The 20487-nt window shown below is 35.3% G+C and overlaps 1 protein-coding gene across 1 annotated transcript in view; it reads left to right on the top strand.

The window, feature by feature from the left end:
- Window positions 1–20487, top strand: part of ERI3 (ERI1 exoribonuclease family member 3) — a 262591-nt gene that overhangs the window by 43428 nt on the left and 198676 nt on the right. The gene's annotated exons all lie outside the window — the stretch shown is intronic.

Raw genomic sequence — 20487 nt, 5'->3', positions numbered from 1 at the left:
ATTTTGTGCCTTTTATAATTACTTGTGTTTTGTTTTCCCTTTTTCATAGTACTGAAGATTTCTGTAAATGCAATGATGCGTGTCATTTCAATTATGTCATTATTAATAAAATATGGTATCTGTGCATGGAAATTACACCCTCAGACCTCCCAGTAAAATAATAATAATAAACAGACAGAAACAAATAATGAAATAGCTTAACTGTTAGCTGCCTCAAACCATAAAATAGATTATTTAAAGAAAAAGGTTGAGTTATCTGGACCCCTAGTAACCCAAAGTAGGGGGTTGTTTTGCCACCAGCCCACCCCTTCTTCCATCTGTCTGCTGGGACAAGGTGTTAATTTGAATAGTTTTTTAATAGGGTATTGTATTGGCAGAGTTTGGTAAATCCTTTCATTCATCAGTAAGTGCCACATCCAATGCCACCAAAATGCTGGATCACAGAATGCACTGCCCAACCAAGCGATGCTTATTGTAAGGACACCACACATTCTATTCGCCAATAGGATAACAAATCTCCTAACCACCATCATATGGCACATTTCGAGCTTGTCTTTGTGTGTATCACCTGCATGTCTCATGTCTACACGTCTATCACAGAATTCTCATCTTGACATGTGAATGAGCACAGACTGGTCATGTGTATCATACACTCAGGTATTTGGTACCCGCAGCAGCCGAGAACTGTTTTAAACACGGCTTTATTAAAAAAAAGTCATGTGTGTTTTTTTTTTTTTTTTAAATGCAGTATTTTAAATACAACATGATATAGAGCAGGGGTGCCCAGTATGTCTTCTGCAAAGGCGATGCAGGTAGATCGCAGCCAGTTCTTTACTTACACATGGGGCGAGGGTCGAGCAGCACTACTTGATCCTGGAGGAGCATAAAGGCGCACGGAGGTGTGCCACGCCAACATGCTCTGCCCTCCTCCAGTGATCCCTGGCAGAGGAACAATTCCTGGGTGCGGGTGACGTCGGGGTGGTAAAGCACAGAGGCCGGAGTCAACAGCAGGGAGCAGCAAGCAGATGCAGGCATTCCTCAGTTTTGAGTAGAGTGTCTGCTTGCAGATACTTATTTTTCAGTGGATAATACTGTAAAGGGCGGTAGGAATTTTGTAGAGAGGGTCAGCGGTGTAGTAAAGGGGAGACAGGGATTTTGCAGTGTAGGGCAGGGTTTTCATACAGGGGGCAGGGATGTTGTAGAGGGGAGCAGGGTTTTTTTGTAGAAGGGGGCAGCAGTGTAGTAAAGGGGTGACACATTTTGTAGAGGGGGCATGGGTTTTATACCGGGGGCAGGTAGTATTTTTTTTTCTTGGGTTTTACCAGACACACTTATAAAAAAATTATTTCGTAAACTTGATGTGTGCTAATACTGTACAATATCTACATGTTCTGAGTACAACTATACCATCAATGTATGCCTCTGCCACTATCCTGTGACGCTATAGCAGCATGTAGGAGACCTGACCATTTCAGTTTTTACTGATGGCTTTGATTGAACCTGTGTCTCATTTTGGGGCGTTATACCAGTTTGACTGTTGAAATTACCCCACAAAGCCCTACTGTTTGTGAAAGTGGGCATTCCAGGCTATCTTTGCCTTAGAGTGCTGCCATTTTGTTTGCCAGTTAATGTCATAGTTTGTGATAATTTATTAATTTTTTTTGCTTTTATTTTTTTCATACTTATTAACTGCCCATTTCTGATATCTGATATGTGCCAATGTGATCAACCCCCCAAATTATGCTCAACAAACTGTTCTGAACAAATCAATATCCTCAATGTACGCCTTTGTTACTAATTTGTGAAGTTACAGTACCATATAAGAGACCTGACTGTCTCCGTTTTTACAATAAGAAAATTCACTGATGGATTTGATTTTTGCATTTCTGGGCATAGAGCAGTTTCATAGCATCTCATAAACACAAACCATTTGTGAAAATAGACACCGTGGTATATTTTAAGCCATATTATACTGCAATTTTATCACCAATTTTTTTCAAGGTTTATAGTATTTTATTCTTGCAGATTTTTTTTTTTTTTTACATGTTGTTTAGCGGTTTATTTTGTAAACTTGATATCTACTATTGTAATAAAAATCGAGTTGATCTCAGCCAAGAGACCTAAGATTAATCCGAAGATTAACCGAACACCAGGGGATAAATAATTTAGGTATATAGAGATAAGGCAAAGAGAACGTTACCTGCGCTCTGGCCTAAATCCCCATGTACATTTAAACACAATGGAGAATATGTATTTTGAGCTGTTGGATACTAAGCTACTGCTGCTGTAAGCGCGGTGTTTATATTTGTGTTTATAAAGAGATAAGGTATCTGCGACAACATAAGGAAAAGAAAAAAAATTCTCTGCAACAGGGTAAAGCAGCTTTGCCTTTGCACTCCAAGGGCAGCTCGCTGTCCGAAGCTCAGCCGACAGCCTACTGGGGCAGATTAGAGTCCTGCACTGTGAAGCCAGCTAATAGGCTTGAGATCCCGGTTGTCAAGAGGGGCAGCCTCCGCGTGGAATGGTGAGAGTCATAGTGAGCTACCTGATATCCTCACCCGTGTACCATATATTCTGAGATAAGACCTCTGTATTGCAGGGCCTCGTGGTGGGCCAGGCTGACGATGGCAGATCTGAACCAGGATTAGAGCCGGCTTTTTCGGATGGGATTTTCCTTGCAGTCAGTGAGCTTTTCAGGGGCCAGAATGCACCAAAGATTCTCTTTAGGCGGGAGTTGAGATCGGCATGCTCTCTATCTGTAGCAGTAAGACACAGGGCATCCACCATGTTGGAGAACAGCAGCACTGTGATAGGCTGAAATAAAACATCAATCCAATTGCCACACAAAATATGGACAGGAGGTGCCTGTAGCAAGTGTGTTAAAAAATGATGTCTACAAATGCTCGCAGTTTAGGGAATAAGATCCATGAACTTGTGGCAATAATGGCAACTGATAATGTAGATTTAGTCGATGTTACTGAGACATGGTATAATGAGAAAAATAACTGGGACATAGCAATACCAGGGTACTCTTTATATAGAAAAGACAGGGAAGGCAGGGAAGGATGATGGGTGGCCCATTATGTGAAGGATAGCATAAAATCTAGTTTAGTTTGGAAAAACGGCGCCTGAGAGGGGATATGATAACATTATACAAATATATTCGGGGCCAGTACAAACCTTTATCTGGCAATCTATTCATAAACAGGGCTATACATAGGACACAAGGTCACACATTTAGGCTGGAAGAAAGGAGATTTCATCTAAGGCAAAGAAAAAGTTTTTTTTACAGTAAGAGCAATAAGGATATGGAATTCTCTGCCTGAAGAGATGGTTTTGTCAGAGTCCATACAGATATTGTGAATTGGAAAACAAAAATAGCTGCTTGTGCCAGGAGACCCCCCATATTCTAAACTCCCTACTGGGATTGTCTCTAAAACAAGTCGTTGAGGAGCCAACTCGTAAAGCGGCCATACTAGATTTAGTGTTAACAAATGGAGATTTGGTATCCGATATTACTGTAGGTGAAAGTTTAGGATCCAGTGATCATCAGTCAGTGTGGTTTAATATAAGAACAGTGACTGAGTCACACCACACAAAAACAACAGTTTTAGACTTTAGAAAAACAGACTTTTCTAAAATTAGACTATGTGTAAAGGAGTCATTATCAGACTGGAGCAATTTAAATGGCGTCCAAGAGAAATGGGATTATTTAAAAGTTGCACTACTGAAGGCAACAGACAATTGCATTAGGCTTGTCAGTAAAAGCAAAAAATTCAAGAAACCACTGTCGTACTCCGCAGATGTGGCCAAAATAGTAAAAAACAAAAAGTTAGCATTCAGTAATTATAAAAAAAAACAGAGTGAGGAAGACAGAATGATCTATAAGATTAGACAGAAAGAGGCTAAGCAAGTTATAAGAGCTTCCAAATCACACACAGAAGAGAAAATAGCACAGTCAGTAAAAAAAGGGGGACAACACTTTTTTTAGATACATAAATGAGAAAAGAAAAGTAAAACAATGATTAGTTAGATTAAAAACAAAAGAAGGAATGTATGTAGAAGAGGATAAAGGTCTAGCTGACTGCCTCAATGAATATTTTTGTTCGGTATTTACAGATGAAAATGAAGGAGAGGGACCTCAGTTAAGAAAAAGGATAAATGAGTCATTTATTACACGTGAGTTTACAGAGGAAGAGGTTCTATTTCAACTGTCAAAAGTAAAGACAAATAAGTCAATGGGACCTGATGGAATACACCCAAAGCTATTAAAAGAGCTTAGTGGTGTATTAGCAAAACCATTAACAGATTTATTTAACCAATCATTGATAACCGGAGTAGTCCCAGAAGATTGGAAGTTGGCGAATGTTGTGCCCATTCACAAGAAAGGTAATAGGGAGGAGTCGGGCAACTATAGGCCAGTAAGCCTTACTTCAGTAGTGGGGAAAGTGATGGAAACAAGGTTAAAGGATAGGATTGTTGAACATCTAAAAACACATGGATTTCAAGATCAGAGACAACATGGGTTTACTTCAGGGAGATCATGCCAAACTAATCTTATTGGTTTTTTTGATTGGGTAACTAAAATTATAGATCAGGGTGGTGCAGTAGACATTGCTTACCTAGATTTCAGTAAGGCTTTTGACACTGTTGCACATAGAAGGCTTATCAATAAACTGCAATCTTTGAGTTTGGATTCCAATATTGTTGAATGGGTGAGGCAGTGGCTGAGTGACAGGCAACAGAGGGTTGTAGTCAATTGAGCATATTCAAAGCTTGGGCTTGTCACCAGTGGGGTACCTCAGGGATCTGTACTTGGACCTATTCTCTTTAATATTTTTATCAGTGATATTGCAGAAGGTCTTGATGGTAAGGTATGTCTTTTTGCTGATGATACTAAGATATGTAACAGGGTTGATGTTCCAGGAGGGATAAGCCAAATGGCTAATGATTTAGGTAAACTAGAAAAATGGTCAGAGTTGTGGCAACTGACATTTAATGTGGATAAGTGCAAGATAATGCATCTTGGACGTAAATACCCAAGGGCAGAGTACAGAATATTTGATAGAGTCCTAACCTCAACATCTGAGGAAATGGATTTAGGGGTGATTATTTCTGATGACTTAAAGGTAGGCAGGCAATGTAACAGAGCAGCAGGAAATGCTAGCAGAATGCTTGGTTGTATAGAGAGAGGTATTAGCAGTAGAAAGAGGGAAGTGCTCATGCCATTGTACAGATCACTGGTGAGACCTCACTGGGAGTATTGTACGCAGTACTGGAGACCGTATCTTCAGAAGGATATTGATACCTTAGAGAGAGTTCAGAGAAGGGCTACTAAACTGGTTCATGGATTGCAGGATAAAACTTACCAGGAAAGGTTAAAGGATCTTAACATGTATAGCTTGGAGGAAAGACGAGACAGGGGGGATATGATAGAAACATTTAAATACATAAAGGGAATCAACACAGTAAAGGAGGAGACTATATTTAAAAGAAGAAAAACTACCACAACAAGAGGACATAGTCTTAAATTAGAGGGACAACGGTTTAAAAATAATATCAGGAAGTATTACTTTACTGAGAGGGTAGTGGATGCATGGTATAGCCTTCCAGCTGAAGTGGTAGAGGTTAACACAGTAAAGGAGTTTAAGCATGCGTGGCATAGGCATAAGGCTATCCTAACTATAAGATAAGGCCAGAGACTAATGAAAGTATTTAGAAAATTGCCGTCACATTCTATGTTTCTATATTTAAACTGCAATTGGATAAATTCTTGCAAAAACACAACATACAGGGGTATAATTTCTAATTAGTGGGGTAATAGCTGCTTAATCCAAGGAGACATCTGACTGCTATTTTGGGGTCAAGAAGGAATTTTTTCCTAGTTTGTTGCAAAATTGGAAGCGCTTCAGACTAGGCTTTATGCCTTCTTTTGGATCAACAGCAAAAACATATGTGAGGGAGGCTGAACTTGATGGACGCGGGTCTCTTTTCAGCTATGTAACTATGTAAGATATCGCACGCTTTACTGGCACTGCAGATAGCAGAAAGGAATCCATGCATCCATGGGCTCTCTAGCACTTTGAGGGTTAAATCTGATGTCTTACTTATGAACATTTGTTCCTTTGGAACTGGCCACGGCTTACACATGTTTGTTTCCCTGTGCCGGTTTTTATGTTTTAATGCTGCATTAAATGGTAAAAGATGTTGTTTTTATTTTAATGCTGTGATAAAGCAGAGTCTTTGCTGTGAAGTGTTTATAGTGCGGATCCCTCATCTTATGTGCACATTAGTGAGAGCTCATCAGTGAGTTATGATATCTATTTATTTTTATTTTCTGGTATAATTTTTCTCTTCCAAGTTCTGCTGCTTAGAGGCCTCTGATAATGAGTGAGTTAAAGCAGCTCTGTTATGGGAATATGTGTTTGTTAATTTTTTAACAACCCTACCCCCCACCCCCAAAAAACTATTTTTCTCCTCCTTGTTTTCTTTAGGCACTGGTCACCTGTTCTACCTTGCTATGGCTCTCTGTTTTTGGGGTGCATCCGACGCCATGTTCGATTGCCTGGCAGTGGCGTTTGCTCACAGCCTTTTTTTGGCCTTACTCCTCTTCCTGCACGATTCGGTTCTCATGCATGCCCAGTAACACACATTACATGGTAGAATTGTGGATGACATATGCCTCGTGAGATTGGAGCAGAGGGATGTGATAGGGTGGTAATTTAGGTTGGTATGCTGGGAAGTTTACACGTGACAAAGTAAGTGATGCAAACCCACCTTAATCTCCACCCTTTGTCAAGTTTTTTCAGGCGTAGGAGAAATACATAAAACAAAGTAGTCCCTACTCTGCCTTACGTATTTTATGAACAAATAAAGAGAAAAGAAGAGTGAGAGACAGGAAGAAAAGAGGAATTCATTGAGGAAAGATGCTTTAAGAGCAGTCCTTTAGTTCAATCTGCATTTCTTTCAGTGTGTCTCTCTCTGTCTGTCTGTCTATCCATCCATTCATCCACCCGTTTTCAGATACCCTCAGGCTCCTCATTATTATCCTTCTTAGATCCCAAACCTTGAGATGTGAGCACCAAAGTTCCATTCTTGCTCTATTCACTTGAGGTAGAGGATTCAGGTCTATACCAAATTTTAATGAACAATCACACCCTCCCAGACACCCATGATGATGCCCTGTATGCACAATGGTACTGGGATCAAGGGCATTACCAAAAAACTAAGTCGGGACCTAATTTGGGAGATATTGCTGAGAAACTGTAAAACTTCCCTCCAGATACAGTATATCTGAGTTGTATGATTTGATTTGTACGTTAGGCTGATACCTGAGCCTTTCCCGGTATCAGATACATTTCTTGTCTTTTAGCCGCAGGCTAGTAGCAAATTAAAATATAAAAGAGATTCTTTGTGAACTGTGTAGCCTGGATGGGATGTGACACCTAGCAAGAGTTATTTTTTAAACAATATTTATTTGATGCCACTTGGACATGACTATATTTGCTTTTTCCCCATAAATAAATAGAATTTCACACCGGGAGAAGTATCTAGTTGAAAAGACAAAGCAGAGGTGGATCTCTGGTACCCAGTGTGAGCCCAGCAGTTCCTTTCTCTCCTCCTTCTCTTTTGCAGGCTGCCCGAGGCAGGCTCTGTCTCTCCGAGAGAGTGACAGCCGCGTGACACTGTGAAAATAATTACTAACAAATCCTGGTGGTGACTGCAAACAGCTCTCTGTATTCAGAAGCATGTCACGGTGCATTAGAGCAGGCCTGCAGGAGATAGACACGGCAGGGAGTGCCATTTCTAAGCCACGGACCCTTGTGAGGTGCATCCGCTCAGCACCTCTCTTTACAGCTTTGTGAAACATCTCTATGAGCTGTCAGTGAGGGCAGGGAACACTCCTACCAAAGAACTGCTCAATTGGAGGCTAGCAGGTTCTCTGCTGTCCTGTGGCCACTTTTAGGTGTCAGGGACTTAGCCATGATAATGTGAAAACTAAAAGTGAGAAGCTGCCTGCCTGGAGATACTCGTTATAACTGTGCATTTCCATTTCAAGAATTAGAGCCAGTCTGCTTGATTAGTGTTATTCACTAAATGGAGAATTGTTAAGAATTCTAAATAAATTTCAAATTTAAGGCCAAAACAAACCATCATTCCCCAAGTCAACTGTGTTTCCAGTCCATCTCCTCTGGCCTTACACTTGGACTTTAATTTGGATATACGTTGACTTCCTGACAATACAGTATGTCACTTCAGTGTGTTTTACTAAAGAGCTAAATGCCAAAGTGTGGCTAATCTTATCCAAAATGTTGAGTGCAACCCTAAAGTTTGTCAGGGAAAAAACTTAGCATGCAGCAAGCAACTGGATAATAAAGGGTAACTGGCACGGCCCTGGAGTCAACACCATTAAATAAAACATTTTTTATTAATATAATAATCCTTTCATCAAGTTTTGAAAGGAAATTGATTTTTTTTTTAAGTATAATAAAGAATAAAAAAAGATAAATTTTTTTTTTAAATTCCTGCCTTTAGTATATGACAGGATCATTCAGCCATACGTTGATCAGCCACAACATTAAACCCACAGACAGGTGAAGTGAATAACATTGATAATATTGTTACAATGTCACCTGTCACGGGGTGGGAGATATTAATCTGCAAGTGGACAGCCAGTTCTTGTATTTCATGTGTTGGAAGCAGGAAACATGGGCCGGCAAAAAGATTTGAGTGACTTTGACAAGGGCCAAATAGTGATGGCAGGGTCAGAGCATCTCCCAAACAGCAAGTCTTGTGGGGTGTTCCCACTATGCAGTGGTTACTATCTTCCAAAAGCTGTGCAAGGAAAAACATCTGATGAACTGGCGACCGGGACATGAGCGTCTTATACCTCATCCGTTTTGATTACAGCGAAGAGATACTGTGGCCTACGTAGCTGTAAACTGGCCAAGTGTCCATAGACGTGAGTGTCAGACCTGACAATAGAGCAATGGAAGTAGTTTGCCTGGTCTGATGAATCATATTTTCTTTTAGATCAGGTGGGTAACTGGTTGTGCATCATTTACCTGGGGAAGAGATGGCAGCAGGATGCAGTATGGGAAGAAAGTAGGCTGGCTACGGCAGTGTTGTGTCCTGGGCAATCTCCTGTTGGGAAAAACATGGGTCCTGCTATTCATGTGGATATTACTTTGACATGTACCGCCTACCTCAAAATTGTTACAGACCACTTATACCCCTTCATGGCAATGGTGTTCCCTGATTGCAGCGGCCTCTTTCAGAAAGATAATGCACTCACTGCAAAAATTGTTCAGGAATGGTTTGAGGAACATGACAGAGTTCAAGGTGTTGCCTTGACCTTCCAATTCCTCAGATCTCAATCCGATTGGGACATGTTCAGAGGTATTGATGAGTCCATGCTTCAACACATGGGAGAGCCCATTTAAACATTAAAAACATTAAAAATGGCAAATAAACTGTTTGGAGATTTTTTTAAATTTTGACCACCGTTTGCTTTGGATCTAAACACAGCTTCCCTTCCTGTAGGGACTAGAGGGCAATCCACAACTATGCTGGTTAGGAGGTTCTTCACTTGCATTAAAGAGGTGTTGCAACCTGATGGGAGTCTTTTAGTGATAAAATTAGTAATTATCTTAATACTGCCATTCTTTCTTATATATCACTGTTGCTGCATAACATTTAAATATAGCTCCCCAGTGCTTAGGGTGCAAAGGGGAGAGATTTATTTGAGTGTCAAAGTTCTTATAGTGGTACAGTAACCACGGAAGCTACCGAAAATGAAAATCCCATTGGTTCTCACAGTGATTGCCCAAGTATAGAATAGTATATCAAAGTTTTAAAACCTTTTCTAAATCTCTGTACACGTTCTGCAAGGGGAGCAAAGACTGTATTACAGTGGAATATATATTCCAATAATTAGACCCTGGGTAAAGAATCCTGGGTTATAACATTTTCTTTATTGCCATATATCATTTTTAATAAATAATAGAGATATGAATGAGAATTACAAACGGGTAATAGTTTTCCCCAATATAGTGAATACAAAGGAATACAAGTACCTTGTAAGTTTGAACATAACATACACGGAATAAGATCTGTAGCAGGACACAAAATACATCCGGCATATCTGAAGGCTACACACGTCAGGGTGACGGTACCCCGATCCATGTAGCAAAGAGACTGGAATAGTTAGAAAAGGACAAGAGTGGAGAGAGAGAGAGACCACGCTGCTTCTGTGTTCAGCTTGAGTCAAACTTTCCCACACATCATGGAAAAGCTTCAGATTCCCCGAGATATGAAACGTCTCATTGTATTGCTTGGTGATGTGGAGTGTGTGGCTCTCCTAGCTTCCTTCTATCGCCTGTGTTATGATCTCTAACGGGCCGACCTCTTTCCTTATCAGGTTTTATTTTGTTCCATTTACAATTTTGCATAGGGATTGGAGACTCGTCAACCTCTTCTTTGCCTTCTGTTATCCCGTTTTTTTCTCTCGTATTTTTCTTCACTCGGTTACCTGGATCTCTTCCTGATAGGTTAATATACATGTGCGTCCTAGCCAGGGGAGGTATGACTAGGGCTGCATAAACAGAAACAAAGTGAATTAACTCCTAAATGGCAGAGAATTGAGCAGCGAGACTGCAGGGGCATGTTCTATACACCAACACTGCTTAGCAAACACATGCTTCTTTCTATATACCAATTTAATAGCTGAACAACTCTATCACACCATGGCCTAGGACAACTGCTGCTTCTTCATAGCTGGATAAATGGCATCTATCTGCAAAGGAGTAACGTGTCCTTTCAAAGGCTGGTAGTTTTATTACTGTGGAGCTATGTGATATGTTACTCTTGAGAGCCCCTAAAAAAGAGGGGCTCCATAATATAGGTATCAAGGACAGGGCGGTTGTCCTTTTAGGGAGGGACTGTCAAAAAGAAGGCAGCATGAGAGAGATACTTTCTCCTTAGAAAGAAAGAAAAATGCAATTAAAGGTTTCAAGTGATGTAATTAAACGCCAAGGGTGCCTGAGGATCCTAGGAATGACAGCCATAGTAGCCAGTTAGATGACTTGATTGCATTTTATTAATGAGGTTTGGACAGAAATAAATATAATACATACATATTTCTTTTTCTTTAAAAATAGGGTAAATAGTCACTAAAACCTATGCACACAGAAATATTTATTTTGTTGCAATTTACCTAGCTGCTCAAACACCCAATGTGTTTTCTTTTCACAAAATATTAGATATATTTGTTGCCTACACTGCGTCTCCCCCATCATTCTGCTATGTCTTACCTGTACGTTTCATTGAAGGAAACTATTCTACAATATATAATAAATTAAAACCACCCCCGTACAAATATTTTTCACTTTTTTTTTTTTTAACCACTCTGATTGTATGCTGGCCAATCACCAAGGCCTGTCTGCATTTCACTAATAATCCCACAAAGAAACAACAAAAATAAATGGTAAACAAGGGTAAATTCTGCACCGAGTCAGAGATGTTGATGCTTCAATTCATTAGTGCTAGTTGACAGCAGATTGAGATCCTGCTGTATCTCCTTTTCCACTTCCTCGCTGTCATGTTCCCACTTCACGCGCAGTGATATTTAAAGCTGATGTGCCACTTATAGACCTGTTGTACCGTGACAAGTTAAAATAAATAAATTCAGAAGGAGAGCAGGACAGGGTCCTCCTGTCAGCCGCATCTCGTTGCCTGTCTCCCCATTTGGTAATAAGCTCGATCTTATTATGCATGTGTTATTGTAATTATTTATTTGATACAATGCTGTCACTTTAGATGGTAAACATGTGTACAGTGAAGGACTACAGAACGTGTCAAGGAGGAATCAATTGGACGCCTGTATATTAGCTATAAAAATGCGATTTCATTAAAATATATAGTGTGCTTGACAGTAGATAACTACACAGTCTGACAGCTCTTATACATTTTCATTTTTTTTTAAAAAAAATTCTTGTTCTCTAGAGCCCAAAATATGTAATCCCTTTACTGGTCTAAATGCAATGTATACATTTACTGTTTTATATTCTGTATATCCTTATATATGCACTTATTGTTTTATATTAAGTATATAAACCAGTATATATAATCCCCATTCTGTTCTATATTACACATATCTCAGTATATTTATAGAGTACTGTTCTGGATTCAGTATATCTCAGTTTATATAATCCCCATTCTGTTCTATATTACACATATCTCAGTATATTTATAGAGTACTGTTCTGGATTCAATATATCTCAGTTTATATAATCCCCATTCTGTTCTATATTACACATATCTCAGTATATTTATAGAGTACTGTTCTGGATTCAGTATATCTCCGTTTATATAATCCCCATTCTGTACTATATTACGCATATCTCAGTATATTTATAATTAGAGTACTGTTCTGGATTCAGTATATCTCCGCTTATATAATCCCCATTCTGTTCTATATTACACATATCTCAGTATATTTATTATTAGAGTACTGTTCTGGATTCAGTATATCTCCGTTTATATAATCCCCATTCTGTTCTATATTACACATATCTCAGTATATTTATAATTAGAGTACTGTTCTGGATTCAGTATATCTCAGTTTATATAATCCCCATTCTGTTCTATATTACACATATATCAGTATATTTATTATTAGAGTACTGTTCTGGATTCAGTAAGTACTGTTCTGGATTCAGTATATCTCAGTTTATATAATCCCCATTCTGTTCTATATTACACATATATCAGTATATTTATTATTAGAGTACTGTTCTGGATTCAGTATATCTCAGTTTATATAATCCCCATTCTGTTCTATATTACACATATCTCAGTATATTTATTATTAGAGTACTGTTCTGGATTCAGTATATCTCCGTTTATATAATCCCCATTCTGTTCTATATTACACATATCTCAGTATATTTATAATTAGAGTACTGTTCTGGATTCAGTATATCTCCGCTTATATAATCCCCATTCTGTTCTATATTACACATATATCAGTATATTTATTATTAGAGTACTGTTCTGGATTCAGTATATCTCCGTTTATATAATCCCCATTCTGTTCTATATTACACATATCTCAGTATATTTATTATTAGAGTACTGTTCTGGATTCAGTATATCTCCGTTTATATAATCCCCATTCTGTTCTATATTACACATATCTCAGTATATTTATTATTAGAGTACTGTTCTGGATTCAGTATATCTCAGTTTATATAATCCCCATTCTGTTCTATATTACACATATCTCAGTATATTTATAATTAGAGTACTGTTCTGGATTCAGTATATCTCAGTTTATATAATCCCCATTCTGTTCTATATTACACATATATCAGTATATTTATTATTAGAGTACTGTTCTGGATTCAGTATATCTCCGTTTATATAATCCCCATTCTGTACTATATTACACATATCTCAGTATATTTATTATTAGAGTACTGTCCTGGATTCAGTATATCTCAGTTTATATAATCCCCATTCTGTTCTATATTACACATATCTCAGTATATTTATAATTAGAGTACTGTTCTGGATTCAGTATATCTCCGCTTATATAATCCCCATTCTGTTCTATATTACACATATATCAGTATATTTATTATTAGAGTACTGTTCTGGATTCAGTATATCTCAGTTTATATAATCCCCATTCTGTTCTATATTACACATATCTCAGTATATTTATTATTAGAGTACTGTTCTGGATTCAGTATATCTCCGTTTATATAATCCCCATTCTGTTCTATATTACACATATCTCAGTATATTTATAATTAGAGTACTGTTCTGGATTCAGTATATCTCAGTTTATATAATCCCCATTCTGTACTATATTACACATATCTCAGTATATTTATAGAGTACTGTTCTGGATTCATTATATCTCTGTTTATATAATCCCCATTCAGTTCTATATTACGCATATCTCAGTATATTTATAATTAGAGTACTGTTCTGGATTCAGTATTTCTCAGTTTATATAATCCCCATTCTGTACTATATTACGCATATCTCAGTATATTTATAGAGTACTGTTCTGGATTCAGTATATCTCCGTTTATATAATCCCCATTCTGTTCTATATTACACATATCTCAGTATATTTATAATTAGAGTACTGTTCTGGATTCAGTATCTTTCCGTTTATATAATCCCCATTCTGTACTATATTACGCATATCTCAGTATATTTATAATTAGAGTACTGTTCTGGATTCAGTATATCTCAGTTTATATAATCCCCATTCTGTTCTATATTACACATATCTCAGTATATTTATAATTAGAGTACTGTTCTGGATTCAGTATATCTCAGTTTATATAATCCCCATTCTGTTCTATATTACACATATCTCAGTATATTTATTATTAGAGTACTGTTCTGGATTCAGTATATCTCCGTTTATATAATCCCCATTCTGTTCTATATTACACATATCTCAGTATATTTATAATTAGAGTACTGTTCTGGATTCAGTATATCTCCGCTTATATAATCCCCATTCTGTTCTATATTACACATATATCAGTATATTTATTATTAGAGTACTGTTCTGGATTCAGTATATCTCCGTTTATATAATCCCCATTCTGTTCTATATTACACATATCTCAGTATATTTATTATTAGAGTACTGTTCTGGATTCAGTATATCTCCGTTTATATAATCCCCATTCTGTTCTATATTACACATATCTCAGTATATTTATTATTAGAGTACTGTTCTGGATTCAGTATATCTCAGTTTATATAATCCCCATTCTGTTCTATATTACACATATCTCAGTATATTTATAATTAGAGTACTGTTCTGGATTCAGTATATCTCAGTTTATATAATCCCCATTCTGTTCTATATTACACATATATCAGTATATTTATTATTAGAGTACTGTTCTGGATTCAGTATATCTCCGTTTATATAATCCCCATTCTGTACTATATTACACATATCTCAGTATATTTATTATTAGAGTACTGTCCTGGATTCAGTATATCTCAGTTTATATAATCCCCATTCTGTTCTATATTACACATATCTCAGTATATTTATAATTAGAGTACTGTTCTGGATTCAGTATATCTCCGCTTATATAATCCCCATTCTGTTCTATATTACACATATATCAGTATATTTATTATTAGAGTACTGTTCTGGATTCAGTATATCTCAGTTTATATAATCCCCATTCTGTTCTATATTACACATATCTCAGTATATTTATTATTAGAGTACTGTTCTGGATTCAGTATATCTCCGTTTATATAATCCCCATTCTGTTCTATATTACACATATCTCAGTATATTTATAATTAGAGTACTGTTCTGGATTCAGTATATCTCAGTTTATATAATCCCCATTCTGTACTATATTACACATATCTCAGTATATTTATAGAGTACTGTTCTGGATTCATTATATCTCTGTTTATATAATCCCCATTCAGTTCTATATTACGCATATCTCAGTATATTTATAATTAGAGTACTGTTCTGGATTCAGTATTTCTCAGTTTATATAATCCCCATTCTGTACTATATTACGCATATCTCAGTATATTTATAGAGTACTGTTCTGGATTCAGTATATCTCCGTTTATATAATCCCCATTCTGTTCTATATTACACATATCTCAGTATATTTATAATTAGAGTACTGTTCTGGATTCAGTATATCTCCGTTTATATAATCCCCATTCTGTACTATATTACGCATATCTCAGTATATTTATAATTAGAGTACTGTTCTGGATTCAGTATATCTCCGTTTATATAATCCCCATTCTGTACTATATTACACATATCTCAGTATATTTATAATTAGAGTACTGTTCTGGATTCAGTATATCTCAGTTTATATAATCCCCATTCTGTTCTATATTACACATATATCAGTATATTTATTATTAGAGTACTGTTCTGGATTCAGTATATCTCCGTTTATATAATCCCCATTCTGTACTATATTACACATATCTCAGTATATTTATTATTAGAGTACTGTCCTGGATTCAGTTTATATAATCCCCATTCTGTTCTATATTACACATATCTCAGTATATTTATAATTAGAGTACTGTTCTGGATTCAGTATATCTCCGCTTATATAATCCCCATTCTGTTCTATATTACACATATATCAGTATATTTATTATTAGAGTACTGTTCTGGATTCAGTATATCTCAGTTTATATAATCCCCATTCTGTTCTATATTACACATATCTCAGTATATTTATTATTAGAGTACTGTTCTGGATTCAGTATATCTCCGTTTATATAATCCCCATTCTGTTCTATATTACACATATCTCAGTATATTTATAATTAGAGTACTGTTCTGGATTCAGTATATCTCAGTTTATATAATCCCCATTCTGTTCTATATTACACATATCTCAGTATATTTATTATTAGAGTACTATTCGGGATTCAGTATATCTCGGTTTATGTAATGCCCATTATGTTCTATATTACACATATCTCAGTATATTTATAATTAGAGTACTGTTCGGGATTCAGTATATCTCTGTTTATATAATCCCCATTCTGTACTATATTACACATATCTCAGTATATTTATAGAGTACTGTTCTGGATTCATTATATCTCTGTTTATATAATCCCCATTCAGTTCTATATTACGCATATCTCAGTATATTTATAATTAGAGTACTGTTCTGGATTCAGTATTTCTCAGTTTATATAATCCCCATTCTGTACTATATTACGCATATCTCAGTATATTTATAGAGTACTGTTCTGGATTCAGTATATCTCCGTTTATATAATCCCCATTCTGTTCTATATTACACATATCTCAGTATATTTATAATTAGAGTACTGTTCTGGATTCAGTATATCTCCGTTTATATAATCCCCATTCTGTACTATATTACGCATATTTCAGTATATTTATAATTAGAGTACTGTTCTGGATTCAGTATATCTCCGTTTATATAATCCCCATTCTGTACTATATTACACATATCTCAGTATATTTATAATTAGAGTACTGTTCTGGATTCAGTATATCTCAGTTTATATAATCCCTATTATGTTCTTTATTACACATATCTCAGTATATTTATAATTAGAGTACTATTCTGGATTCAGTATATCTCCGTTTATATAATCCCCATTCAGTTCTATATTACACATATCTCAGTATATTTATAATTAGAGTACTGTTCTGGATTCAGTATATCTCAGTTTATATAATCCCCATTCTGTACTATATTACACATATCTCAGTATATTTATAATTAGAGTACTGTTCTGGATTCAGTATATCTCAGTTTATATAATCCCTATTATGTTCTATATTACACATATCTCAGTATATTTATAATTAGAGTACTATTCTGGATTCAGTATATCTCCGTTTATATAATCCCCATTCAGTTCTATATTACGCATATATCAGTATATTTATAATTAGAGTACTGTTCTGGATTCAGTATATCTCAGTTTATATAATCCCCATTCAGTTCTATATTACGCATATCTCAGTATATATATAATTAGAGTACTGTTCTGGATTCAGTATATCTCAGTTTATATAATCCCCATTCAGTTCTATATTACGCATATCTCAGTATATTTATAATTAGAGTACTGTTCTGGATTCAGTATATCTCCGTTTATATAATCCCCATTCAGTTCTATATTACGCATATATCAGTATATTTATAATTAGAGTACTGTTCTGGATTCAGTATATCTCAGTTTATATAATCCCCATTCAGTTCTATATTACGCATATCTCAGTATATATATAATTAGAGTACTGTTCTGGATTCAGTATATCTCAGTTTATATAATCCCCATTCAGTTCTATATTACGCATATCTCAGTATATTTATAATTAGAGTACTGTTCTGGATTCAGTATATCTCCGTTTATATAATCCCCATTCAGTTCTATATTACGCATATATCAGTATATTTATAATTAGAGTACTGTTCTGGATTCAGTATATCTCAGTTTATATAATCCCCATTCTGTTCTATATTACACATATATCAGTATATTTATTATTAGAGTACTGTTCTGGATTCAGTATATCTCCGCTTATATAATCCCCATTCTGTTCTATATTACACATATATCAGTATATTTATTATTAGAGTACTGTTCTGGATTCAGTATATCTCAGTTTATATAATCCCCATTCTGTTCTATATTACACATATCTCAGTATATTTATTATTAGAGTACTGTTCTGGATTCAGTATATCTCCGTTTATATAATCCCCATTCTGTTCTATATTACACATATCTCAGTATATTTATAATTAGAGTACTGTTCTGGATTCAGTATATCTCAGTTTATATAATCCCCATTCTGTACTATATTACACATATCTCAGTATATTTATAGAGTACTGTTCTGGATTCATTATATCTCTGTTTATATAATCCCCATTCAGTTCTATATTACGCATATCTCAGTATATTTATAATTAGAGTACTGTTCTGGATTCAGTATTTCTCAGTTTATATAATCCCCATTCTGTACTATATTACGCATATCTCAGTATATTTATAGAGTACTGTTCTGGATTCAGTATATCTCCGTTTATATAATCCCCATTCTGTTCTATATTACACATATCTCAGTATATTTATAATTAGAGTACTGTTCTGGATTCAGTATATCTCCGTTTATATAATCCCCATTCTGTACTATATTACGCATATCTCAGTATATTTATAATTAGAGTACTGTTCTGGATTCAGTATATCTCAGTTTATATAATCCCCATTCTGTTCTATATTACACATATCTCAGTATATTTATAATTAGAGTACTGTTCTGGATTCAGTATATCTCAGTTTATATAATCCCCATTCTGTTCTATATTACACATATCTCAGTATATTTATTATTAGAGTACTGTTCTGGATTCAGTATATCTCCGTTTATATAATCCCCATTCTGTTCTATATTACACATATCTCAGTATATTTATAATTAGAGTACTGTTCTGGATTCAGTATATCTCCGCTTATATAATCCCCATTCTGTTCTATATTACACATATATCAGTATATTTATTATTAGAGTACTGTTCTGGATTCAGTATATCTCCGTTTATATAATCCCCATTCTGTTCTATATTACACATATCTCAGTATATTTATTATTAGAGTACTGTTCTGGATTCAGTATATCTCCGTTTATATAATCCCCATTCTGTTCTATATTACACATATCTCAGTATATTTATTATTAGAGTACTGTTCTGGATTCAGTATATCTCAGTTTATATAATCCCCATTCTGTTCTATATTACACATATCTCAGTATATTTATAATTAGAGTACTGTTCTGGATTCAGTATATCTCAGTTTATATAATCCCCATTCTGTTCTATATTACACATATATCAGTATATTTATTATTAGAGTACTGTTCTGGATTCAGTATATCTCCGTTTATATAATCCCCATTCTGTACTATATTACACATATCTCAGTATATTTATTATTAGAGTACTGTCCTGGATTCAGTATATCTCAGTTTATATAATCCCCATTCTGTTCTATATTACACATATCTCAGTATATTTATAATTAGAGTACTGTTCTGGATTCAGTATATCTCCGCTTATATAATCCCCATTCTGTTCTATATTACACATATATCAGTATATTTATTATTAGAGTACTGTTCTGGATTCAGTATATCTCAGTTTATATAATCCCCATTCTGTTCTATATTACACATATCTCAGTATATTTATTATTAGAGTACTGTTCTGGATTCAGTATATCTCTGTTTATATAATCCCCATTCTGTTCTATATTACACATATCTCAGTATATTTATAATTAGAGTACTGTTCTGGATTCAGTATATCTCAGTTTATATAATCCCCATTCTGTACTATATTACACATATCTCAGTATATTTATAGAGTACTGTTCTGGATTCATTATATCTCTGTTTATATAATCCCCATTCAGTTCTATATTACGCATATCTCAGTATATTTATAATTAGAGTACTGTTCTGGATTCAGTATTTCTCAGTTTATATAATCCCCATTCTGTACTATATTACGCATATCTCAGTATATTTATAGAGTACTGTTCTGGATTCAGTATATCTCCGTTTATATAATCCCCATTCTGTTCTATATTACACATATCTCAGTATATTTATAATTAGAGTACTGTTCTGGATTCAGTATATCTCCGTTTATATAATCCCCATTCTGTACTATATTACGCATATCTCAGTATATTTATAATTAGAGTACTGTTCTGGATTCAGTATATCTCCGTTTATATAATCCCCATTCTGTACTATATTACACATATCTCAGTATATTTATAATTAGAGTACTGTTCTGGATTCAGTATATCTCAGTTTATATAATCCCCATTCTGTTCTATATTACACATATATCAGTATATTTATTATTAGAGTACTGTTCT

The sequence above is a fragment of the Pelobates fuscus genome, chromosome 7 (assembly GCF_036172605.1).
Source record: "Pelobates fuscus isolate aPelFus1 chromosome 7, aPelFus1.pri, whole genome shotgun sequence".
In the NCBI taxonomy this organism is placed as follows: domain Eukaryota; kingdom Metazoa; phylum Chordata; class Amphibia; order Anura; family Pelobatidae; genus Pelobates; species Pelobates fuscus.
The sequence above is the reverse complement of the archived record's forward strand: the minus strand, read 5'-3'. Positions and strand labels throughout refer to the sequence as shown.